At 45.0% G+C, this 26,400-nt stretch overlaps 1 protein-coding gene across 3 annotated transcripts in view; it reads right to left on the bottom strand.

Annotated features, from left to right (window-relative positions):
- RAF1 (Raf-1 proto-oncogene, serine/threonine kinase) overlaps window positions 1-15,897 on the bottom strand; it is a 45,945-nt gene extending 30,048 nt beyond the window's left edge. For 2 of the 3 annotated variants that reach the window (XM_058031676.1, XM_058031674.1), the window contains exons 1-2: window positions 15,241-15,341; window positions 3,447-3,502 (exon numbers count right to left, since the gene is read on the bottom strand). The gene's annotated coding sequence lies outside the window, so the exon portion shown is untranslated. Of the gene's footprint in view, window positions 1-3,446; window positions 3,503-15,240; window positions 15,342-15,876 lie in introns of those variants that run through there. The other variant, XM_058031675.1, reaches the window with a different exon arrangement.
- Window positions 15,898-26,400: the final 10,503 nt, after the last annotated feature.

Below are 26,400 nucleotides of genomic sequence, written 5' to 3' on the forward strand. Positions count from 1 at the left end.
GTTTCAGCCTTCAGGGAAAAAATAACAATGGTTTTCAAACAAGTGGGCTCTGCAGTAAGGAGGACAAGCAACACAACTCTCAACCTGCTTTCAGACTTATTCATTTTAGACTTATTCATTTATTATTCATTCAAGATCAGTATCTTTTTGTATTTAGAAGCTGCTGTCAGATAAACCCTGGCTGGTAAGCACAGCCCAAGTCAGACTCCCAGGCTGCAGCAGGCTGTACTTTGGGCTCTGCTCAGCAGGAATTTGTCACCAAAACAATCTGCACCTTTGGCCACCCTGTGCCTGCTCCCTGCTGGCTCTAACAGCTCAGGGAGCTGTTACATATTATATTATTTATTATATTATTTATTATATTATTACTCTTCCCAGAAGGTCTCTGGTTTGTCCTTTCCACACAGAGCATTCCATGTCAGTCATCCATTGTTTATCACATGAGATTTCTATGAAATTCAAAAGTGGAGCTCTGATTTTCCCTATAAAACCACAATTCCTACATTAGAGAAACAGGAGCACTGAACACCCTGCATCTAAAAGAGGGATACAGAATCCAAAGCTCTGCCTTTCCCAATCTCAGGTGAAAAGTAAAATGCAGCAGAGGTTTCTAATTAGAGTGGGTTTAAATTGGATTTAAGCACAGCTGCAGAGTTTATATAGATTCACAAACAAGTTTATGGAATTGCTATTGAAACAGTAGGAAAGGAAAGTGCTCATAGATTTTGTACAAGTCTTCCTTACAAAGCACCAGAACTCTGTCATCAAAAAAAAATTCCACTTTTCTTCCTAGCATAATATTCCATATCTTATCTAATCTGCTTTTAACATTATAAAAACTATTAAAGCTGAAGTGATATTTAAGCCGTGCTCCTTTTTGAATTCAGTAAATCAAGCTCAGTACCAGAAACAAAAAGCACTGAACACTGCTTTTTATAGCTGATGGTATCAGGATCACATTATGTGACAGTGCTGTCACTCAGACTTCTTGTTTCTGTGCCACAATGTGGAATTCTGTCAGGAGAACCCCCCACAGGGAGATTTACAGAGAGATCTCTTTAACACAGGCCTTGCTCTGCAGACACAAGTGGGACTACAAGTGCTTTGTCTTTCTTCCCATGGCCAAAACACTGGAGAAGCCTTTTTTCTCCCCCAAATCTCTCCATCAAGTGCACATACCTTCCCAGCCATGTGCCCATTTGCATTCTGCACTTGCTCATGCCAATTGTTCCCAGCCTGAAAGCCCCAAACTGTGTTTGCAGTTGTCTGGAACTCATCCACTTTACAGCAAGGATGAAAAAAAGTTACTCAAATGTCAGCAATCCACCAAATGCCCTTCCCACACGAGTTCTCAAGGATTAAACAACAAAGTGACTGAGAACCTCAGCACAAAGAATGCCTGGCTCTGTCCTCCCTCAGCCACATGGAGGAAATGCAGCAGCACTGAGAACACCCCAAACCGAGAGCCTGGGGAGAAGGAACAGCCTGAGGATTATTAAAGAATAATAATCTGGGAGCTGTGCTCACATCTCAGTGCACAGAGAGCCTGCAAGGTGCTGGTAATGCTGAATTCATGATCTGCACACCCAGCCTGCTTTCACTGCAGCAGTAAATGATGTGATGAAATGTGGGCTCTGTGCCAGCCCTGCAGTGCCACGTGGAGGTCAATAATGTCACTCCAAGAGCTTGGAAACATCACCCAGACGGGCACAGGGCAGGGCAGGGCACGCAGCACCTTGAGAGATCCTCTGGAGATGAACAAAGGGCTCTCCCTTGTCTTTTAGAACAAGAGGCACCTGGGAATAGCTGGGCTTATCCTTCCTTGTTTTCATGGTTTGCATGCACCTGTACTCACCAAGAAACCTGAATAAAATGGCAAATAAAAACAGAATGTACTTAAAAATGTAAGACTGTATGCCACAAAAGACTGTATACAATATATATGACTGTGTGTATATATGTGTGTATATATATGTGTATGTGTATATATATGTGTATGTACATATATGTGTATATATATGTATATATATTTGTATATATGTGTATGTACATATATGTGTATATATGTGTATGTATATATGTGTATGTATATATGTATATATATGTGTATATATGTGTATGTATATATAATTTTTTATATGTATATATATGTGTATGTATGTGTGTGTATATGTGTGTGTGTGTACGTGTGTGTGTGTACGTGTGTGTACGTGTGTGTGTATGTATGTGTGTGTGTGTATGTATGTGTATGTATATATATGTGTATGTATATATATGTATATATGTGTGTGTGTGTATATGTATGTATATGTATGTGTGTATGTATGTATGTGTGTATGTATATATGTGTGTGTGTGTATGTGTGTGTGTATGTGTGTGTGTATGTGTGTGTGTATGTGTGTGTGTATGTGTGTGTGTGTGTGTGTGTATGTGTGTGTGTGTGTGTGTGTGTATGTGTGTGTATGTATATGTGTGTATGTGTGTGTATGTGTGTGTATGTGTATGTGTGTGTATGTGTATGTGTGTGTATGTGTGTATGTATATATGTATGTGTATATGTGTGTGTATGTATATATGTGTGTATGTATATATATGTGTATATGTATGTATATATATGTGTATGTATATATATGTGTATGTATATATATGTGTATGTATATATATGTGTGTGTGTATATGTGTATGTATATGTATGTGTGTATGTATATATATGTGTGTGTGTATGTATGTGTGTGTATGTATGTGTGTGTATGTATGTGTGTGTATGTATGTGTGTGTATGTATGTGTATATACGTGTGTGTATATATACGTGTGTGTGTATATATACGTGTATGTATATATATAATATATATAAGACTGCATACAACAAAAAATACTTAAGACTATGTCAACCATCTACTGTCCTGAGAGCCTCCAAAAGAAATTATGCTCCACTTTAACATTATCTTATTAAATACACCCATGAAATTACAGTTCTGCTTTGGGTGGGTTTTTATTTGCTTAGCCAAGTGCCACAGCAGCCTTGTTGTTTCAGAGATAGAGTTTGAAGATAACGTCACAGACAGATTTACATTAGGCCTGGATTAGTCCCAGCAGAGCTGCACTTGTGTGCAAAGGCAAATGGTGTTTGGAGAAGACAGGCAAATATCAAGAGCTGGAGTTCTGAACTGAGGAAGGGCTTTTCCCCTGCAAAGCAAATACCCAGGGAGCCTGACTCAAGCAAGGGCTAAGTTAAATACACACTTCTGATAAAGCAAATCCTGTAACAACTGCAGCTCCAGATCGATTCTGTGGCATTTTGCAAAAATCAAAAAGTGGATTTTAGCAGCAGTGCAAGAATCCAAGCACAGGGGGGCTGAGCTGAGTTTCCCCCCCGAAGGGAATCTCCAAAGAAAGGAAGGGCAGCAGAAGGAGGAAGGGAAAGGTAAGAGAAAGTTATTTATACCTTTAGTTTTCCTTTCAGCAAATGAAGTCCTATGACAAAAGGATGAAGCACATCATCTGTGGAAGACAAAAAAAACCAGGAGATATTTACATTTTAATAGACAAACTTATGTATATCAAATAAACAACAAAAAAATTACAGCAGCGATAAATTATCATCCTTCTACTTTCAGAGTTCTCGGGGTCTTCCACCTTTCATTATTTCATGCAGCATTTCAGTGTAAGAGACACAAGATGCACAAGAACCAAATGTTACCCAGCTCAAAAGCATTTCATTCTTCCTTCAGAACATCAGAAAAAATCTTTTACAGCTAAAACCTCACTGAAGAAAAATTCAAATCAAACAGGAGTTGAACAGTCCCGTCTCAGACGTCAGCTCCTCGCTCAGACAAACACCTTGCTGACTCACAGATGTTGACAAATCTTGGAGACAAAACAAACAAACAGTAACGAGCAGCCAAGCCTCTGAAGGCTCTCTGTACCTCGCATAAAAGCACCAACTGTGAGAGGGAGAATTCCTAGGGAAGCTGAAGAAATCTTGTTGGGATCAGCCCCCACAAAGCTTTCTCTTCTCCACACCAAGAAGTCTCAGATTCCTCATGTCTTTCTTAAAAATGCAATTAAAAAAAAATCAAGAGATCTTATATTGGCAGCTCACTTCTGGTTAGAGGTATCCTCTCTTCTGAAAGGGGAAAAAACTAAAATTAATAAATAAAAAGAAGCTGCAACGATTTTACCAAAACAGCAAACTCTCAAAGATTAACAAGAAACCAGATGAATGCTTTGAGACCTCCACCTGGAGCCATTCTCAGTAATTTTAAAAGTAAAATCCACTGAGAGTCTGACCAGTGAATTTACCCTGCTTACACCTAGCACACCTGTCTCCAACAAACACTAAGGAATGTGGCACAGAAAATACTGTAAATATGCTTTCCATCATGGAAAAAGATAAGCAAGGAGACTGGGGACAAGGAAGGAATTCAGGTTTTCTCACACCACAGGAAAAGGTGAGAGCTTTAGTTCTAACCAAGTACAAGAGATGGCAATGAGGCACTAAAATGGATAATGTTACATGAAAAAAAAAAAAAGGAGAGAAAATTGATGTGGAAATTTCATTTACAGAATGAAAACCCGAAGCATTTTTACATAAAATCTGTAAGAAGAAAAAGAAATCTCATGCATAAATCAAGAGACAGCACAGCATAAAACAAGTGTGATGGGCTGAAGCAGCAGGTGCAGAATTCTATCTGCCACCACAGCAATAGTTATGAAGCAGGAAAATTACTTATTTTTCATGACAGATAAAGAGACACATGACAAAAAAATCAGGAAGAACATCTGCTAGCAGAACTGGCAAATATGAGGGTTTAAGGAATAAGAGTTGCCAAAAGCCCAGCTTTAGTGCAGATGTGAGACTCAATCAAACCTGGCCAGAACTGTTCAATGAGGCAATGGCAGAGCAGAGGGAGAGCACAATCCCTGAGTCCTGCAGGAATTTCCTGCCTGCAGGATTTCCACCTGAGCTGCTCTGAGGAGCACAAGGAGCAAGGCCAGCACACAAATTCATCACACCTCAGTGTCAAAGCACTGCCTTGGAAAGGTTCTGCCCAAACCTACTCCTAAAGGCACCAAGAGCCAGCACAAAACTTCAGGTTTGGGTTTCAGTGTTATCAATCACTTCTCAACCATGGATGGATGGTTTCAGAAAATACACCTTGTATGTGGGGTAAGGAAATCCCAAATGTCAGACATTTCAGCAGCCACACCATGGATTGATGGCTTTACAAAATACACCTTGTATGTGGGGTAAGGAAATCCCAAATGTCAGACATTTCAGCAGCCACACCATGGATTGATGGCTTTACAAAATACACCTTGTATTTGAGGTAAGGAAATCCCAAATGTCAGACATTTCAGCAGCCACACCATGGATTGATGGCTTTATAAAATACACCTTGTATTTGGGGTAAGGGAATCCCAAATGTCAGACATTTCAGCAGCCACACCATGGATTGATGGCTTTACAAAATACACCTTGTATTTGGGGGAAGGGAATCCCAAATGTCAGACATTTCAGCAGCCACACATCCCCACTGGATACCTGTGCCACTGAAGCCCCTGTGTCACTGTCAGGGCATTCTTGCTGTTTGCTCCTGTTTCCACCACAACAAATATTTGGATAGATAGAGCATTTCATCACTGTTAATTTACTCCCAGAAAAAAATATTAATTTCCTATAGTGTGCAGGAATACAAAATAAGATTTAGTCAACGTCAGCCTGGCCTTTTAGAAATTAAGACAAAAAACTGATTCCTGGGCTACACTGTTAATCCCCATCTTTAAAACTCACACTGCCTGTTTAAAGCCTCCATATGAGAAATTCAGAAAGACAAAATAATCAATATACAAAGGAACCTAAAATTTAAAAAATAAAAACTCTGCCAGACATAAAATATTGAAAAAAACCTGAAAGATTCTCTTGTAGTCACAGTTTTGTGCTGACAAAAGAAAAAACATTTTTCAGAGTAAGACAGTTTTAGCGTCAATCTGCCCAATTTTACTGAACATTTTCTTCAGCACATACAGCACTTTGTAACAGAAAATTATTCCAGGTACTGTCCTGTAATTGAACATCACAAGGGCAGATCTTACTGGAATAGGTAAAAATAGCAGCAGGGAGCATGCCAAAGGACAGTCTTTCCACTCCAGGGGCAGTGCTTACATTGCAACATCAGCTGGCTCTCTTTTTATAACCTCTGCATTGCCAGGGAGCCTAAAAGGCTGCAGCAATGCAAGAGTGAGCTGTGCCCTGCTTCTGAGCTGGAATCAATCCCTGCACCACTGGCAGCACAAGGCTCTGGGGCAGCTTTCTACCTGCTCAAAGCACCCAGGGACCATGTCACCCAGAATTCTGTGTATTTCTTGTCAAATGGCAGCACAAAATTAGAGCCTTGCACACTGCAAGCTCCTCCATTTCCCCCATTCTCCAGATCCACCCTTCCAGACCTCCTTTTAGCCCATTTCTGCAGCCTGGACAAGCCCTCCCCAGCGCTGAACCCTCTGTGGGTTTTGCCACGTTTCCACACAGAGCTCAGAGCCCCCCAAGCTGAGCACTGTGAGCCCAGGGAGCACAGCAAATGCTGTTTGACCAGCACAGGCTCTGCCCCACAGCCAGCAGCTTGGCTTGCAGCTGACCAAAAGCGCTCAGCTCTCTAATTAGGCACCAGGGAAAGCTGCACCTCCCACCCCAGCACCACAAACAGGTTCCTGCCTGCTGCTCCTCCATCAGGAGGGATCGGACACAGCTCCCAAAGCCATTGGAGGCACAGGGAGAGGGAGGAAAGGCTGGGAACAGCGGCTCACTGAGCTGGCACAGAGGCTCTCTCACTTTTCTGCCTCAATTGAAGGAAACTGAGTGATCATCATCCTTAAACCTGCCAGCCCTGGAATAATCAGAGATGTTTGTTGCACTGTGTGCTTGTTTTGCTGTAAGCATCAGCCTCATGCAAAATCAAAAGTAAAGACAGTTTAAACACTTCAGCCATACTCTGAATGCATGAATTTTATAATGCAAAAAACAAAAACACATCAAATTGCAACACAAAAACTGAAAAAAAATATTTTAATGGAGTTATGCAATAGATTGGACCTGAAGGAATTCAATTGCTATCAGAAATCATCAAAATAAGGCAAATATTAACCCAACAGCAGCCTTGGAATCAGGTAAGTTCTGAACTTCAGAAATTGAAAGAAAATATCTTCTTGCCCCTGAAGGCGGAGTCACATCCTGTGCCAACTTTCAGAGAAACTTCAGAACTAAGTTTCTAAAGCAAAGTTGAAACAACCCCAAGTTCCCATGTGTCAAAATACACCTTTGCAAGTGAAAGCTACACAGGCAATTACAGGCACTGTTACCTCCACATTAAGTAGAATTAAAATCCACTTTACTTTTTCTTTTACAAGAAACTTTTAATAGTGTACTTTCTATGGTAATGATTTGGAAACAATATAAATAGCATTTTTTGGGTAGCAGTAAATTAGGAATTTAAAAAAAATTAAAGTATGATTAACCAGTATTTTTGATTATTATTTTTTTCTTCCCAGCTACATTTCCAGTCTAATGGTCCTCCCTACAACTGCTCTGCAGGATTTTCCCTCTGTGTTCCATTTCTGCAACAATTCCACACCAACAAAAGAGAGCACACATATCTTCACCTGCCCACCACACTCCTTCAGTTTCACCAAAAATTCTTACATGAAACCTCACGTTTCTTATACACAAAGAAAATCTGAATAAAGAAAAAAAGAATGATAATTTAGTCATCTCTGCCACAGGTAGCAAGTGAGTAAAAAGAGCAGTGCCTTTTGTGGTGTGCTAATAGACTGAAAAACCACTATAAAATATTGAAAGTATGACCAGACTTTGAGCAAACGCTCTTAAATGGCTGAGAACAAGAAAAAGGAATATGCAAAAGCCAGCAGAAATTACTGGTAGAGCTGACAGGGACATACACTGGAAGCAGACTAAAAGACATTAGAGAAAAAGGAAAATGGGCCATATTTAAAATATTAAATATTTCACTAAATGGTATTGTTTAAAATATTAAAAGAATAATGGTTAAATTGTTTCAATAGAATATCTTAAATGTTTTCCCTTATGAAAGCATTAGAGACATCTTTCTTCTAGTTCTGCACTATCCTGCACCTCCCTCTTGGTAATCTGTCAACTGAGAGTTCCAAAAATCCCACTTTGAGAACTCCAGCTTGTTCTATGGTGACATTTATGTAACAGAAACCTCTGCTGGGGGCCCAGAGCCATTTCTTAGCGCCTGAACCTCTGAGGCAGCTTTAATTAACGCAGTTAACCCACGGCACACCCAGGGGCGAGTTAGGGAAGCAATGTCCCGTCTCTGAACTAAAAATACCGAATGGCTCACGGGCACTGCGATCCTGGCTGCCCATGGGAACGGCCCGGGCTGCAAAACCCCGGCGGCAGCTGCTGCACAACCAGGGGAAACACGGCAGTGCAAACCGAGCTGAACCTGAGGGAAAACTGCAGCGCCCGGTGAGCCAGGCACAACACGGGCTGAGAGCCCACAGCTGTGAGGGGAAACACGGCAGTGCAAACCGAGCTGAACCTGAGGGAAAACTGCAGCGCCCGGTGATCCAGGCTCAGAGAGACACGGGAGGGGAAACCACGGCAGTACAAACTGAGCTAAACCTGAGGCAAAACTGCAACGCCCGGTGACCCAGGCACAGGCACAACACGGGCTGAGAGCCCACAGCTGTGAGGGGAAACACGGCAGTACAAACCGAGCTAAACTGAGGGAAAACTGCAGCGCCCGGTGAGCCAGGCACAGGCACAACACGGGCTGAGAGCCCACAGCTGTGAGGGGAAACACGGCAGTACAAACCGAGCTAAACTGAGGGAAAACTGCAGCGCCCGGTGATCCAGGCACAGTACGGAGGGAGAGGCTGAGAGCCCACAACTGTGAGGGGAAACATGGCAGGTACAAACTGAGCCGAACCTGAGGGAAAACTGCAGTGCCCAGTGATCCAGGTACAGCACAGAGGGAGAGGCTGAGAGAGACACGGGAGGGGAAACCACAGCAGGTACAAACTGAGCTAAACCTGAGGGGGAAAACTGCAGCGCCCGGTGATAGAGGCTCACAGAGACAAGGGAGGGGAAACCACAGCAGGTACAAACTGAGCTAAACCTGAGATGAAGCAAAAACTGCAGTGCCCAGTGATCCACGCACAGCATGGAGGGTGAGGCTGAGAGCCCCCAACTGTGAGGGAAACCATGGCAGGTACAAACCGAGCTGAACCTGAGATAGAGGGAAAACTGCAGCACCCGGTGACCCAGGCACAGGCACCCCACAACTGCCAGGGAAACCACGGCAGGTTCAAACTGACCTGAACCCAGTGATCAGGCACCGAGGAAAATAAAAATAGTGTTATGCTCTCTAAACAAGGTAGGGCTGCAATTAGGTGGGTTTGGTGGAAGGCTAGGCCTAGGCTGCTTAGGGTGAAGGCTGAGTAGGAGCTTAGGTGGAGGTAGGACATAAAGTAAGTTGTAGCGTGGGAGCTATAATTTGTTGAGTCGAAATCAACCGTCTTAGTTAGACTAACTTTCTGTTATTCTGCTCATTCTAATCCACCTTGAATTCATTTGTATACTAGTCCTAGGGTAAGGAGGAGGATAGGTGAGGAGCTTCAGGTTACTGCAGCGCCAGGTGATCCAGGCACAGCACAGAGGGAGAGGCTGAGAGCCCATAACTGCGAGGGAAACCACGGCTGGTACAAACCGAGCTGAACCTGAGGGAAAACTGCAGCGCCCGGTGAGCCAGGCACAACACGGGCTGAGAGCCCACAGCTGTGAGGGGAAACACGGCAGTGCAAACCGAGCTGAACCTGAGGGAAAACTGCAGCGCCCGGTGAGCCAGGCACAGGCACAACACGGGCTGAGAGCCCACAGCTGTGAGGGGAAACCACAGCAGGTACAAACTGAGCTAAACCTGAGGGAAAACTGCAGTGCCCGGTGATCCAGGCACAGTACGGAGGGAGAGGCTGAGAGAGACACAGGAGAGAAAACCACGGCAGGTACAATCCGAGCCGAACCTGAGGGAAAACTGCAGTGTCCAGTGATCCAGGTACAGCACAGAGGGAGAGGCTGAGAGAGACACGGGAGGGGAAACCACAGCAGGTACAAACTGAGCTAAACCTGAGATGAAGCAAAAACTGCAGTGCTCAGTGATCCACGCACAGCATGAAGGGTGAGGCTGAGAGCCCCCAGCTGTGAGGGAAACCACGGCAGGTACAAACCGAGCTGAACCTGAGATAGAGGGAAAACTGCAGCACCCGGTGACCAAGGCACAGGCACCCCACAACTGCCAGGGAAACCACGGCAGGTTCAAACTGACCTGAACCCGGTGATCAGGCACCGAGGAAAATAAAAATAGTGTTATGCTCTCTAAACAAGGTAGGGCTGCAATTAGGTGGGTTTGGTGGAAGGCTAGGCCTAGGCTGCTTAGGGTGAAGGCTGAGTAGGAGCTTAGGTGGAGGTAGGACATAAAGTAAGTTGTAGCGTGGGAGCTATAATTTGTTGAGTCGAAATCAACCGTCTTAGTTAGACTAACTTTCTGTTATTCTGCTCATTCTAATCCACCTTGAATTCATTTGTATACTAGTCCTAGGGTAAGGAGGAGGATAGGTGAGGAGCTTCAGGTTACTGCAGCACCGGGTGATCCAGGCACAGGCACAGCACAGAGGGAGAGGCTGAGAGCCCATAACTGCGAGGGAAACCACGGCAGCTACAAACCGAGCTGAACCTGAGGGAAAACTGCAGCGCCCGGTGAGCCAGGCACAGGCACAACACGGGCTGAGAGCCCACAGCTGTGAGGGGAAACACAGCAGGTACAAACCGAGCTGAACCTGAGGGAAACTGCAGCTCCCGGTGAGCCAGGCACAGGCATAACACGGGCTGAGAGCCCGCAGCTGTGAGGGGCAGAGCCAGCAGTAGAAACTGAGCCGAACCCGAGAGGGAAACTGCAGTTCCCGGTGAGCCAGGCACAGCGCAGAGGGAGGGGCTCAGCGGGCGGAGCTGCACACAAGGTCCCACCACAGCACGGGTGTCACGCTCACCACCTGCACTCGGGGTTTGAAGGCGATTCTGCCTCAAGTGAACAGCTCTGATTTAACCGTGCTGCTGCTCTCTTCTGCTCCCTTGCTCCAGAGAAACGACACCTGCACACAAACCCGCAATGGCCACCCTGCTGTGCCACACAAACCCGGAGTTCTGCTGCTAAAATCTCTCAGTTCAATCACATGGACTACATCACTTCAATAGGATACTTATAAACATGCTATTTATTAATGATCAGTTCTAATTCCTAGCTCTGAAAATGCTTTTCTCTTTTACAAACGACTCCAGAGCAGCACTTTGTTTATCCTCATCTGCTGTGTGCACTGCAGCATTTCAGTACACAAATGACCATATTCTATTAAACTGTAAAAGGTCAGTATACAGTGCTGCAATAAAATCAACTCTGTGTAAAACAGATGACATTTATAGTACAAACACAATATTCAAGTCACTAAAGGGATAAACGTGAGCCAGCTGCTTTTCAAAGCAAAAGCGTTGTTTACAAAAAAACAGCGCACACAGCAAGAGCCAGCACAGCTCAGAGAATTCTTCACAGAACTCGGGCCAAAAGAGACTTTCTCTTCAGAAAAAATAAGAACATCACTAAACATGGGTTACTACACAGAATAAATTGTATCTGCTTCATGCTGTCTCAAAAGCCATGAGCTAATGAATGCTCATGGCTAAAATACCTTGGTAATTTGTCATAAATTCTGACTTTTTAGCCAAGTCCCTACTGTTACATCAATTCCTCTTTCAATTAATTTGTAAAGCTGAGCAAATGTTTCCACAACCTTATTCAATACAGTGGATATATTTCATACTAGAAAACACCAAAGAGTTTTGCATAAGCAATTACACAAAATCAATCAAAATCAATACAATGTAGATGTAAACATGTCTGTTTACAAATTAAACTTATGTGAAACTTACAGAAATCATGCTTCAATCACACTACCTGGTAAATCACAAGTTTTTATCTTGTTCTGATGACTTTTGTTGCTTCCCCAAATAAAGATCACTTTAACTTATGCAATTTAATGATTACAAACAGAACTTTAAATACTATTTTTCACTGCATACATTTAGGTTTCTAATTTAGAAGATGGTCCGGGAATTTATTTTTGACAGCACAATCATCCTGTTCAAGCACTCGTTTGCACACAGAGGCCAAACACTCATTTGTTTCCTGAACTGCCACGAAAGTTTTAGAAATGCAGCTGCACAAATCCCATTATTCTCGTGCCCTGGGCACCTGGTGGCACCAACTGCCCTGCCTCTCCTGCAGCAATTCCTGGGCATTTCCCATTCTTCAAGCCAGGCAGGGGCACAAAGAACGGGACAGAAATAGGAAGCTGAGGCGTGGGGGAATTCCCTGCTCTCCATCAGCCAGGGCATCCCAGCAGGAGCACATCATCCCCAGGAGGAGCCCAAAGCCACGGAAACCCCTCCCTCTGTCTGTCCGTCTGTCCTTCTGGGAGGCAGGAGCAGGGCTGTGACAGCAGGGGAAGGGGAGGAGCAGAGGGTGCTGCAGGTGTGGCACAGGTGTGGCACAGGGACCCACTCTGGCAGCACAGGCTGCGAGCAGAGACCCAAACACCAACCTGCACTCAACTGCCCGACTTCATTTGCTCCACGAACTTAATTAGCAAAATAAAAGCCATTTCAACATCCTGAATCCACAACATCAACTCCTGCACTGAATCTTGACTGAAGGCTCCTTCATGTAAAATAATTCCACCTAACAGCTTTTGCTTCCCATCTCCTACAGGAGCTTGGAAACCAACAGCTCTGAATTTAAGGAAAACGTGGTTTTCTTCTCAACTCCTGCTTTTCCAAGAGCACAAAAAGCCACATAAATAATCTGGAGGGGAGGAGATGTCCCAGAAGGAATTTCTGCTGATGTAGCGTACAAGAAGTGCTGAGCAATGCTTTCCGTGGGTCATGTTTGTGGTTCACAAAATGAGCTCCTTTAATAAGATAGAGTAAGTCCAGCCCTGAGACAGCAGTGACTTCATACGTCATCTGAACAGAATGCACTCTTGGTTAAGAATAAAAAATGGAAAAGGAATTAAACTGAAAGAAATAAGGTTTAGATCTTCTTTGGAAAAAAAAAAATAACCAGGCTTTTTTCCTGCTACTTTCAGCTATTCCTTCAAAGCAGGTTAATCTGCAATGTTGCACAGTAAATTGTTCAGTTCTGACAATATTAATAGCAACAAACCGTATGAAAAGCACATTGCAGGACTCTGAAAGCATCACTGCCCCAACCCAACGATGCTGCTTCACTTCTGATTTAATAATCTAAGATTAAATTGCTTACTGCATTAATCAGTCACCATATTCATTTCATGAGCACACACAGAGATCCCTACATCTTTCATGATTAATTGCAGCCTCAGGGTTTGCCTGCAGAAAATTCTCATTAAGACAAACCAAACTAAAGCCACTTCCATTCTGAGTGGGTGTCCCCAGAAGAGATTTAAGAGAATTGCCTGGAATTAACTCTCACATTCATCAACTCAACCTCTCCTTCTGCACCAACGCTGCAGACACAGCCTGAAGAATAAGCAAGCCCATTCCATTTTGGCACAATGCAGGGATCCTTCAGGCAATAGCTGCAGATGAGTTTTTCTGAAGCATTAAAATAAAAAACACCTTCAGATATTTTAAGCTGGCTTCAGTTTTGGAAATACTCTGAGTTTTACACCACTGCAGATCCTTCTGCACACCTGCAAGCTGCAGCTGGAACACAACCTGTGCTGCAGCAATCCCTCTGCAATTGGTTCTGCAGTCCCTGCATCTCTGGCTGGCACTCCAAGGCTAAGAAGGGAAGTCATTTGGCCTGTCACAGGTGAGGTGACAGCAGTGGGACAGGCAGGTTACTGCCGTGTGCAGGCTGGAGAGAAAGAGAGGCAGAAACAGGGCTGGGCTGGGGCTGCTCCTGCAGAGCACCACTGCTACAGGCAGGGCTGAACAGCTGACAAGGACTCAGAGCAATCTCACCCTGTCTGCAAATGTCCAACGGATTTTAACTTGCAAAAAACGATCAAGCGAGCAATTCAGAGCAAAGAGTGCCCAAGCAGAAAGAATTCAGTTTTGTTGATACACATAAAGGTGTTCTCTACTCCCAGTTCAGCAGACTATGGATGACACTAACGGGAGGGTCAGGCTGGAAGCACAGGAGGGACAAAGCCACAGCATCACAGCAGGGACCCGGGGAGAGCAGGACAGCACAGCCCCGGCTGTGGGCAGGGCACGGCTCCAGCTGTGCGGGATCCTCATCCTCCTCATCCTCCCTGCACAGGGCACGGCTCCAGCTGTGCGGGATCCTCATCCTCCTCATCCTCCCTGCACAGGGCACGGCTCCAGGGCTGCAAGATCCTCATCCCATTGCCCATCCTCCTCACCCTTCCTGCACAGGGCACAGCCCCAGCAGTGCGGGATGCCCGCTGTTCACTGTCCCAGCACAGGGCACAGCCCCAGCAGTGCGGGATGCCCGCTGTTCACCCTCCCTGCACAGGGCACAGCCCCAGCAGTGCGGGATGCCCGCTGTTCACCCTCCTTTCAGAGGACACAGCCCCAGCAGTGCGGGATGCCCGCTGTTCACCCTTCCTGCACAGGGCACAGCCCCAGCAGTGCGGGATGCCCGCTGTTCACTGTCCCAGCACAGGGCACAGCCCCAGCAGTGCGGGATGCCCGCTGTTCACCCTCCTGCACAGGGCACAGCCCCAGCAGAGCGGGATGCCCGCTGTTCACCCTCCCGGGGCAGGGCACAGCCCCTGCATGGCCCCAGCAGTGCGGGCTGTCCCCCCTCGCGGCTCCGCGCTGGCGCTGACAGGCGGCGGCCACGACCCAGCCCCGCTCCCCCCGACCCTCGGGCACCCTCGCCCCGCCCCGGCCCTCTCGGCGCCGATCCCCTCGGCCCTGGCCGGGCAATCCGGCCGCGAAGCTCCGCAGGCCTGAAGCCGCCCGGTTCTCCTCGTCCTTCCCCAGTGTCCGCCGGGGCCGAACGGCCGAGGCGGCGGCCGGGTCAGCGCGCCCGGGGCCGAGCCCGGAGCGGCGCCAGCGCGGAACGCAGCGCCGCAAAGAGAGGAAATACGAGGAACGGTTCTCCCGCTCGGCCCTGGCGCTCCCCGGCCACCCGTACCTGTGTCCCGGGCCCCCGGCGGGTCCCCCGCGCCCCGGTGCCGCCCGGCGCCGCTCGTTCCGCGCCTCAGAGAAAATGGCGGCCCCGCGCCCAGGCAGACATTTATCCCCGCCCATCGCCCGCTCGGCGCTCGACGCCGTCCCTGCGCCCGCCTGCCCGGCCGCTCCCGCCTCCCCGCCTGGCGCGGGAGCGCCGAGCCCTGGATCGGCCGCTCCGCCCCGCCCCGCCGCCATTTGGGAGCGGCTGAGGCGCCGCGGGTTCGGCGGCGGCGGGAGGGAGGGAAGGAATGAGGGAATGAGGCGATCCCGAAGGGATCCCGCCGCCACCGCGCCTCCAGCGCTGCCCGCCACCCGGCCTGCGAGAGCGGCATGAGCGCTGCCGCCGCGCCGGTGGGCGGCAGAGCCGGCTCCCCTCAGGGCCGGCTCCCCTCAGGGCCGCCTCACAGGCACCCTCGCCCTCAGCTGCCGAGCCGGCCCGCAGCGCTGCCTCGGTCGAGCCCTCGGCAGATTGACAATTAATTTGTAATTTTACAATTAATTAGTCAGTGAAGCAGCCCCGGTGCAGCAGAGCGGGGCTCTGAGCTGTGGCCGGGCAGCGCTGCCTTACCTGGGCTGAGCCAGCCCTGCCCGCTCCTACCTGCGCTCAGCGGAGCCCGGCTCTGCACCGAGCAGGCAGCGATTCCTAAGGGGCGGTACGAGCTCAGGGGTGGGGTGTGAGCTGCTGGGAAAGGTATCTGGGGAGAAATAAAAAAATAAATAAAAAGAAATAGCGTGCAAGCTCTGTTCCTGGAGGAGACGGGGACCAGCTGTGAGGCAGCAGTCCCTGTGTGACTCCGCACAGCCTCCGTGGAAAAGCGGGGATACCAAAGGGCTCTGCTCGCTCTTGACTCATTTTAGCTTTGAAAACATACAGAACGGTACATCAAAATAATAAACAAATTACCACCCCAAAATCCAGCTTCTAAGGACAGCCGTTGCAAAGGAAAACATTTCTCCTAGAAGTGTTTTTAAAGAGCATTACACGTTTGCATTTACAGTCATGTAAGATACATTAATTGTTAATTAAATAAGCTTTACTCTAAAAAAGAGCCTCCAGCAAAATTCTCTGCCTTATTTTGGATTTCTCTACGGAAGAAAGTTGTGATATAAACCAAAACCTGAGTTCAGCTAAAGTCAGTTAACCTCAGAGAGGCATGGCAAGGACAAGGCAAAGCAGCGCTGTTGGGTTTGCCTCTCCTGAACAACAAATAAGAAAAAATCCCAAAATTCAAGAGAGTTCTTAGATGCTGGTGCCCCCAGGAAGAGGTGTGGTGCCAAGGAATAGGGGATTGGAATGGGGATGGCAACCAGGAGCTCTGGAGGGCTGAAATAGAAGTTTCCATGTCTCCAAAATGCTGTGATTCCCACCTGCTCTGAAAGTTACCACTGATTCCAGTGTAACAATGCTTCAGTTTACAGGATATTGCTAAAAGAAATATTTAAGCTTTTATAGCACCTTCTACAAGACGAATCACACTGAGATTCCAGCTGTTAAGAAAAGACCTTACTCTAATTTTCCTCTTCCCCATTGCCATCAGCTCAGACCTACCAGAAAACCAAATCCAGACTGAGGTGGTATCCACTGAGGGCAAAATTTAAAATCTGAATCATTCTTTACAAATTCTTACAGACTAACACCTCAATGCCACGTTTCAACTGAAGAAGTGCCATGATGCACAGATCCAGTTTATTTATACAACTTGAACAGGAGTCATATCCATGTATCTGACTGCAAAACTTAGCCCAGGAGGAAAAAAATCCAAAAATCCACTCAAAGCTGTGTGTACAATAAATATTCACATGGCTTTAGACTCAGCATGTCCATGTAATATGGTAGAGTAGTACAGATTTTAGCAAAATATGCAAAAGGATCTTTAAATACTGTAATATAAAATATAAACACCATGGGGAGCTTGAAAAAGCAGGAAAGGAGGGAAAACCACCTCACAAAGAGGAGGTTTTGCCAAAGACCTTTCAGAAAGTTTTAAACTGCTTTTAAACGAGCAGAACAGTGAAGGAGTGTAGTCATGGAGCAAATAAACACAGATCTGGAGGAAAGCAAGCCAGATTTCAGAGTTAAACAATGCAACACATGCAAAGGAAGACAATAATTGCAAGAAAGAAACAGAAAAGCAACCAGGGAAACTGAAACATTATAGCACTGGGGCAGAAGGGAATTAAAAAACTGAGCCGATTTTCAAAAATAAACTGAAAATTATCAGCATTCTTCCCCAGGCTGATGTGGTTTGTGTTTGGGGTGAGGTGTTGGAAGTGTGAATATCCAGGTATTGGACTTGCACTTCTCCAGGCACACAATCAGCTCTTGCACTTTCACATCTGCAGGGTTCCTACCTGGACAAAAAGCAGGGATCAGAGGAGAATGAAAACCCCTGGGCTGAATTCAGGCTGTGACAAAATCCTGGGCATTCTTTAATTCCCTCTCCTCCTGTGGGTCTGTCACAGAGGCAAAGCCACCTCAGCCCCCTCATGGCAGGGATGCTCCATCCCCAGCTTTGAGAAGAGTTTTCACTCTGCCTGCTGGAAAGGAGCATGGAAAAATTCCTTATTTGTGGTGATGCCATTTGCTGTGTGCAATATTCCTGCGCTCCCACTCTTGGGGATTCTTCATAAATATCAAATGTTTGAAGTGCCACCACATCACCTGAATTGTGTCCTTAATGCCTCTAAGCCTCAGAAGAATGAACAGCAAGAATTAGGAGTGGAATGCTGGCTGGGAAAAAGAAGAAATGCATATACACACTTTATTATTATGGAATTTTGTGTATCAAATCTTCCTCCCTCCCTCCTCAAGCCAAGGATTGCTGTAGACAAACTTTGCCATTTTTTCCAGCCACATTGTCCTTCTGCAAGGTTTGATTATGCTACAAATTATCCTCTAACTCCTCCATAAGGTTTTTTTTGTTGTTGTTGTTGTTTTGTTTGCTTGTTTTTAATTACTTGGGAAAAAGTTTAAGTCAGGTTAGATACAAAAGAAGTCCAGCATACAGAGCCCATGAAGAAAGTGCCTTGAACAAATCAAGCATGAGCAACCTAAAAGAGAAGCCAAATAAGGCATCTCTTATGTGTATGATGATGCATAAACTATTTATATTTTATCATCCAGCTGAAAGGCTTTATTATTTCCCTGTGTCACTAAAGTGTTCAAAGGAGTGGAAATACAATTTTTAGTTTGGGTTTTTCATGCATTGAGAATTTAAATTGCATAAATTGCCTTACAACAAGAGGACACCATATATGAAGCTGTTAACAGAGCAGTTAACTTGTTTTGCTGAAATGGAAACCATTCTTTTTGTTGCTTTGTCCTGAATAAATCTTCAATTTTCTACATTGTTCATATCCAGCCAAAGGTGGTCGCTCTTGGGGTCCAGCAGCTTTTCAGCCAAATCTTGGGAGCCAAATCTCTCTCTTCCATATGAAAATAGGAAAACACCCAAGAACCATGTAAGTAGGAACATCTAATAGATTATAGTAAGGAGATTATAGTTCTATAATCTATTAGATGTTGCTGCTTATATGGTTCTTGGGTGTCTTTCTATAAAATTAACAATAAATATGTTGGATGAAAATATCAGTTATGTAGATTTTCAATACCAGTTTGTGTGGGAGCACTTCAGAGTATAAATTGAAACAGCTTTTCATTAAGCCTTGCAGTAATTAAATTATTCTGAGAGTGCAGCTCTACGAACAGTAAACAACAATCTCCTACGGAAAAAACAAAGTCACAGCAGCCCTTCCTCACTGGTAATTTTACATTTGGATTCTCATTTGCAGCACTTCTGCCCAAGATTTCACTTTCCCCTGGTGTGACTTTGAAACCCGAGCTGCCCAGTGCAGGTCCTGCTCCCAGACAATTCTCCCATCACCCAGCCAATCCTCTGGGTCCTCTGCTGTTCCACACCTCGTTTGCTCAGATAACTGAGAAAAAGCAAATAGAAAATATCCCCAAAGGCACGTGGCTTCAAAGTGCTCCCTCCCTGTTGGGTCTGACAGGTACAAATTTATCTGGTGACTATAACTGGTTTTTCCCCATAGCTGGGAATGTGTTGGAGGAATAGCAGTTAAATTCCAGATAATTTTGGAAAGGACTGAAAGCCTGGGTAAATCTCCTTTCAGAACACTGGAAGTTTCAAAGAGCACAAGACAAATGCACCAGGTCAGCTGGGGTAGTACTGGATGCTGAGAATATCAAAGCATGAAAATAATTTTAGAATAATATTTCATAAATTTAATGTGGAGATGCTAAACTGATGAGTGCCACCTGCACAGGGAATAAAAATTCAGTCTGAATAAGCATTATTTGAGCTCCAAAAAGAGGACATATTTTTTAAAAACAAAAAATCTAGGCTATAATTTGTGTCTATTTGAACAGCCATCCCTACTGCAGAGACAATAAATACAGCACTTTGATTTACACGTGTATTCTATTTTTGAAACCTAACCAAACTGGTTTATTTGGTTTATTTTGACTTTCTGAAAAAGCCTAACCACAACAAAATGTCTTCAGAGCTAGGTACTACAGTTTAAAAATAACAAAGCATAAATAGCTCTTTCCTGACAAACATTTTTAGAACCCAGCCTGAACATTAATGAATGCTCTGCTGAAGAGGAGTTGTTACACCTGATAGAGAGATAAGGATTTATCACCTGATTCAGTGTGACATTAAGCTGTGCATTGACAATTTCTCATGGCCACTGAACCCCACTCAATACTCAGGTTCTCCCCAAGCAGAAGGATTACAGCTGTTCATTGTAGTAAGGTAAAGGGTGACAGCAACATTTCATTTTCCTGGAAGCAATCCTGAGTAAGGAATGAGTAGTGACAGAGTAGGATAGGAGGCTTCTATCAGACTGTAGCTAAAAAATACACAAACCTTCCTCTATCTCTTCACAGATCATTTTTGTTCTGTTTCTTCATCAAAAAGCCCAAGTGGTTTTTACAGTTGTGGTGAGAAGGCTGCCCTGACCGCGATGTGTTTGTGCAGAGATCCTCACGTCACTGTGAGCTCCCATCAAAGGCAGATTCCAGAGACAAGGAACCCAGAGCAGGCCCTGGATCCATCCTGCTGCCCTGAGCTCTGCCATGCCCAGATAACACAGCTAATTACCATGTGCCTATGAGGCCATAAATACCTGCAGCACTCAAAGGTTCGTGCAGGCAGCACAAAGACAAAAGTCCACTTTAGCCACGTGCCTGCATTCCTGCACTGAGAGAAATGCAGCTCTCCTTAGCTGCATTCTGGTACAAAAAGCAGTCCAAAATAAGAAAAAAAACCTGCCTGCCTTTCAGCTCCAGCCTATTTATCCATTGTCTTTCAAGTTCATCTCAAACATTGGGATAAACAGAGATAGGTGATCAAAGGGCTGTGTTACTTTTGGCAACACGCCCCTGCTGCAGCCAGCCTTTGATTCCTGTCCTCCGTGTCCCACAGAGCAGTTTGTGCTTCCAGGGCCAGCACAATCCAGAATCGTGTTGCAAGCACCTCCCTTCAGAGCAGGGCACCCATGAGGATGTGCAGCAGGGCAGGATTGTGGCCATGCAGCTGCTGGGGCTTGGTGGCTGGAGCAAGACCAGGGAAGCTCTGACCAGCCCTGCCCAGGGCATGGAGCATTCCAGGGCTGCACAGGGAAATTCACTGTGGGCTGATGGAGAGATCCTGCACAGGGAAATTCACTTTGGGCTGATGGAGACATCCTGCACAGGGAAATTCACTCTGGGCTGATGGACCCATCCTGCACAGGGAAATTCACTTTGGGCTCATGGAGAGATCCTGCACAGGGAAATTCACTCTGGGCTCAGGGGCACATCCTGCAAAGAGCATGGAGCATTCCAGGGCTGCACAGGGAAATTCACTCTGGGTTGATGGACCCATCCTGCACAGGGAAATTCACTCTGGGCTGATGGAGAGATCCTGCACAGGGAAATTCACTCTGGGCTGATGGAGAGATCCTGCACAGGGGAATTCACTCTGGGCTGATGGAAAGATCCTGCACAGGGAAATTCACTCTGGGCTGATGGACCCATCCTGCACAGGGAAATTCACTCTGGGCTGATGGAGAGATCCTGCACAGGGAAATTCACTCTGGGCTCATGGAGAGATCCTGCACAGGGAAATTCACTCTGGGCTGATGGACCCATCCTGCACAGGGAAATTCACTCTGGGCTCATGGAGAGATCCTGCACAGGGGAAATTCACTCTGGGCTGATGGAGAGATCCTGCACAGGGGAAATTCACTCTGGGCTGATGGACTCATCCTGCACAGAGCATGGAGCATTCCAGAGCTGCAAAGGGGAAATTACAGGGGGAATTTCACTCTGGGCTCCACAGACATATCCTGCACAGAGCTCAGCACAAGGATCAGGAGATTCCCCCTGGGAAGCTCTAACATGACACACCAGTGTAACAGTGCATTTTTACAAACTTCCATACATATATGGCTCATTTGGTGTCTGATGATAAAGGTGGGGGATGTTTTTGTCAGATATTTAATTTGTTAAGGACTTTTTTTCATTTCTCAGACTGGCCAGTGATAATCAGGTTGATTATACTTATCAGGATATATTTCTGCTTCAACAGAAAAGTCAACTCTGATTAAATGAACGATGACGTTCACTTTGGTCTTATTTTTGAACAAACTTCTTTTTTCATTTCTTTCTGCAAGATAATAAAAAGCCAAAACAATGCTATGAGCAAAACAAGTAAATTACTTGAGCAGTAATTAGCAAAGACATCAGGCCAAAGGAATGCAAACATACAAGTCTCCTGCTGGAGCTCAGAGCAGAGCCCAGTGTGCTGCGTTAGGAGATTTGTTCCATCTCTCAGCAACTGCACAGAAATGAGTGTGGACATGCCTGCTTGTACCTGAGTATTTTTAATACTTTGGAGATACACATCAAATACTCACAGGTATTCACATTCATTTATTCAGACATTCCTCACCTCCAAACCTATTTCTGGTGGAGACAGAAGCTTTGCATTAGCAGCAAATTGTGCAAGGCTTTCTTCTGCCCTCCACAGAAACGGAACAGTGACACAAGGACTTGGGGAACTGCTGGAACATCATTGCTGAGACATCCCTTTGATTCCACAGTGAGGGCAAAGAAACACCAAAAAAGCAAAATCTAGAGCAAGCTAAAGCGTTTGCTTGTCATACAGCAGGTACTTGTAACTTGGAATAACTGATTCTGTGTTCACACACTAAATTCTAGACAGGAAATTTATAAAAAGGTTATTTTTTCCCCCTTATCACAAACAAAGTGGAATGGATGGAAAGGAATAGCCATGTTTTGTTGCTAGTATGTACTAATGTATTTATTAATGATTCCAGCTTGGGGTTTGAGGACTGCAGCCTGCCCCCATGTCAGTCCTAGCATGGAACTGCAGCACAGCCAAAGCTGTCCTGGGGCAGGCAGGGTGAAACTCCCAGGCATTGTTTCCATCTGGGAGCTTCTGTGCTCAGACATCTCCCCAGGACACACCTGACAGATTCATCTCTTTCAAGGCCGTCTTTTGAAAATAAACCCAGGTGGATTTTCTCCTCCTCCTCTTGGGAAAACCTTACCCTTGTAAATAAGGAACAGCAGAACCAAAAATATCTTAGGTTGGGGCAATCTGCAGATGCTTTGCCCCAGCACTCTCTGGGTAAATTATTTAACTTCTTGTTAAATAAATTCTTTAACTTCTTGTTTCAAAATTACCTATTCAAACTAAATTTTTTTGTGAAACATTCAGTACAAAGCAATAAATTATTTCCTCAAGAAATGGATTTTGATGCATCAAGTTTTCAAGTAGGATCATGCTCTTGGCTGACAGGAATGCAAGCAAAATTATTTGCCTTCTTTTTCCCCCTCTCCCTCTTCATTTATCTTTTGATAACAGTCAACTGCACTCTAATATTAAAGAAGTATTGATGGTTGTAGCCATAGTTTTATTCAAAATAAAAATGGCATAATTTATATGCAAATTTAATATTTCAAATATAATATACAGTATATGTATTGTTATATATGAAATATATATTTTATATATAAAATAGTATATTTATTTATATATATATAATTATATTAAAAAAGTCACCTGTGCTTTGTTTATACCAGGAGAGTTCAGGATATTCCCATCACAACCAAATGCCTAAATTCAGATTTTTAATGCTATCAAAGTATATTATTGGGATTGTATAAAAACAGACCTGCTCAAGAGGAATTGCCTTTTCTGGAGCAATCCTTGGAAGCCTTTGAGTAAGGATGAAAAATAGGATCCATTCTCCTGTTTGACACAATAAAATATCATGCATTTATTTAGTTTAATAGAATGTAATTCACTTGAGTATTTCACTTAAGCAGGTGGAAAATCCTAGTTTCTCTTAGGGACAGGAAATAGACTCAAGTGATTAAAAGTCTCTGGTTACTTTTCCTGGTAGCTTTTTGTTGCCTGTTTTTGCAGGAAGTTAAGAATTCTCTGAGGAAAGCTCCGAGCTGTTTGTGTGGCTTTGTGAGTAATGGAAAGAATTTACACAAAATATGCCACTGCTGGGTAGTGATATGGAACAATAAATAATAAAATAGGCAAGAGGTAGGAATTGCTCTGACTCCCTTTCTGTAAAATGCCTCTTCCTAGAGGAAAGTGGAGCAGCTCATATGAGACAGTGGGATGATAATTGCCAGGGAAGGCTGCTTTGGAATTTGGCAAGGAGCCACTATTCCCTAATTACCTTTACTCTGCAGTTTTGGGTCTGGAAGTAGCTGCTATTGTAGAATTCACTAATCCAGAGTAAATGGGATTGTTCTGCTGCAGCAGAAGGCTGGGCAGGCTTTCAAAAAACAAGAATTATTGAAAATACTGTTTTGGAAAAGACTTGACAAGGATATAAAATCCTAGGTAGCCAAAGTTGCTCAGCACTGTAAATAATCCTTATTGAAATGAACAATTATTTTCTTATGAAAATTGGTAGTTTTCCATTCAATACCATGGAAACAGCAGTTCCAAGAAAACTTTTATCACAAAAGGCAAGAATAATATGGAATGAACCTTTCACAGCAACCTCATGCAGCAGAAAACTTTCAAAGCCATCAGCCCTGTAAATACCATCCTTACCACAACTATTCACTACAAGGCATAGCAGCCCCTTAAAATTATTTTAAATTAATGACTGCCATCAGGACAGGCACAATTCGCTGCACGGTGACGCAGCTGTGGCTGTGCCACACATTTTCCTTCTCCCGGCCCCAGCTGCTGGGTTTGTGAGGCTCCCCCGAGCCGGTGGCTGTGATTTCCCGGCTGATAGCGCGGTGTAAGCCAGCAGCTGTTATCAGCAGCCTGGAGCACAGCGTGCCAGGGCTGCTGCCACAGCGGCCCCCAGCAGCACCCACCTGGGCTGCCCTGCTCAGCTGAAAGGCTTTGCTGAGTAATTCACACCATCACGCACATCCACTGAGTCAGGCTTCACGTTTCCTTAGAGAACCGTGAGTTTTTTGGCTGAATTTCCAGGGGCAGGCAGCAGCAGAGTGGGTGGGATCCGGCAGCATCGCTCCTCCCGGGTGATGTGCTCACAGCGTGCGCGGCTCTGACCAGCGCTCCGTGCCTCTGCCAAACGCTCAGGTTTCAGTGGGAAAACCAAGATGTTATGTTTGCTTAATTATCATAAAAAAACCCCCCTAAACAACATTTAAGGTAGCAGCAATTTTAATTAAATAGTTTAGAAAATATATAAATAAGGGATAATTTGGTTCCAATAATAGCGCATAAGCAAAAACAGCTGTGGGGTACGGAGGGCAGGGTTCAATGACCCTTGCCACTTCACGTGCAAGCTTGCCAAGTGAAAATCACTCTTTATATGCCATGTGTTAATACTATCTCCTTTTATTTTCGGTTCGTCACTTTTGTGTCTCTACTTTCATTTCCACTTTTACCACGCGTGCACCACTACTCGGTTTGGTGGTCGCACAAGTCTTTGGGAGTCGTCACTGATGAAGGCTCTGTAGTCTCTTCTTTGTCCTTTAATTCACCTTTGGGTTACACATGTGCACCCAGCCAGTACAATGTAAGCCAAGAATAAGATATCACTATATCTACATATCAAGGCAATAAATCCCTTATAATTAGCATTTTTTGGGACTGAACGAGGTTCTTGGTCATTTTTAGCAACTGTGTCTTCAGCTTCTTTCTTGTGGTCCTTGAAGAACATCTGCTGGGAAGGGGGGGGGTGGAACCCCTCCTCTCCCTCTCTTCCTTGGCATTACAACTTTTAACTATTAACTGTTTTATTATTCTCAAATATTAATTACTGTGCCAATATTGATTACTGTTTCAATTTTTATTAGCACGAATCATACCTATTTATCACAAAGATTTGGTCAAGAAAAGAGAAAAGCGGGGTTTGGTTAAATTCTCTGAAGCTCATCTTTTCCTCTGGGAATCAAAAAGTAGGAGCAGTGCTGTGCTTTAGGGCTGAGGTACAGATTCACATGTACCTGTAATTATATCCTGAGTAATTGGATTGTTTCTGGACACTGCTGGACACTCTTTCAAAAAAATAAGAGCACACCAGAGATCGCATTTTGTAAAAGCAGACTTGCCAAGGATGTAAAATCCAAAGGGTGCCAAAGGCACAGCCCCTTTCCCCTGCAGCCCTCTCTGCCCCGCTCACCCCGAGCCAGATTTTATTTTTTCATTTATTTTTCCTGCCGGACAGCAGCCCAGCTCTCCTTGAGCAAGGCCAGGGCAGGCCGGGGTGTGCAGGCGCTGGAATCTCCCCATTTGGCAGCAGCCCACGAGCAGAGTCACTGGCTGGGAAGCTGCAGCCTGAGCAGCTGCAAACTGAGCCCACAAAGAGCAGCTTTGCCTATGCAAAGTGCATCTCAAAGGGCAGCCCTGCTTACTCAGCTCTTTATCACACTCACGTGAGCAGCAATATCATTAGATACAGCCAGAGCTGAAGACCTTAATTATTTTTTAATCTGTTGTTCAGAATTCCATATGCATTATAATTCGTTTGCCTGCCACAGGTATCAGCAGGTTTGAAGAAAGCCCACGTGGCTTCTTCAAAGTGTTATAAAAAATAACAACAGCAGTAAATTGGAAGGCAAGAAAATTTGCTGATAAAC

Source organism: Melospiza georgiana, chromosome 11 (assembly GCF_028018845.1).
Source record: "Melospiza georgiana isolate bMelGeo1 chromosome 11, bMelGeo1.pri, whole genome shotgun sequence".
Lineage (NCBI taxonomy): Eukaryota > Metazoa > Chordata > Aves > Passeriformes > Passerellidae > Melospiza > Melospiza georgiana.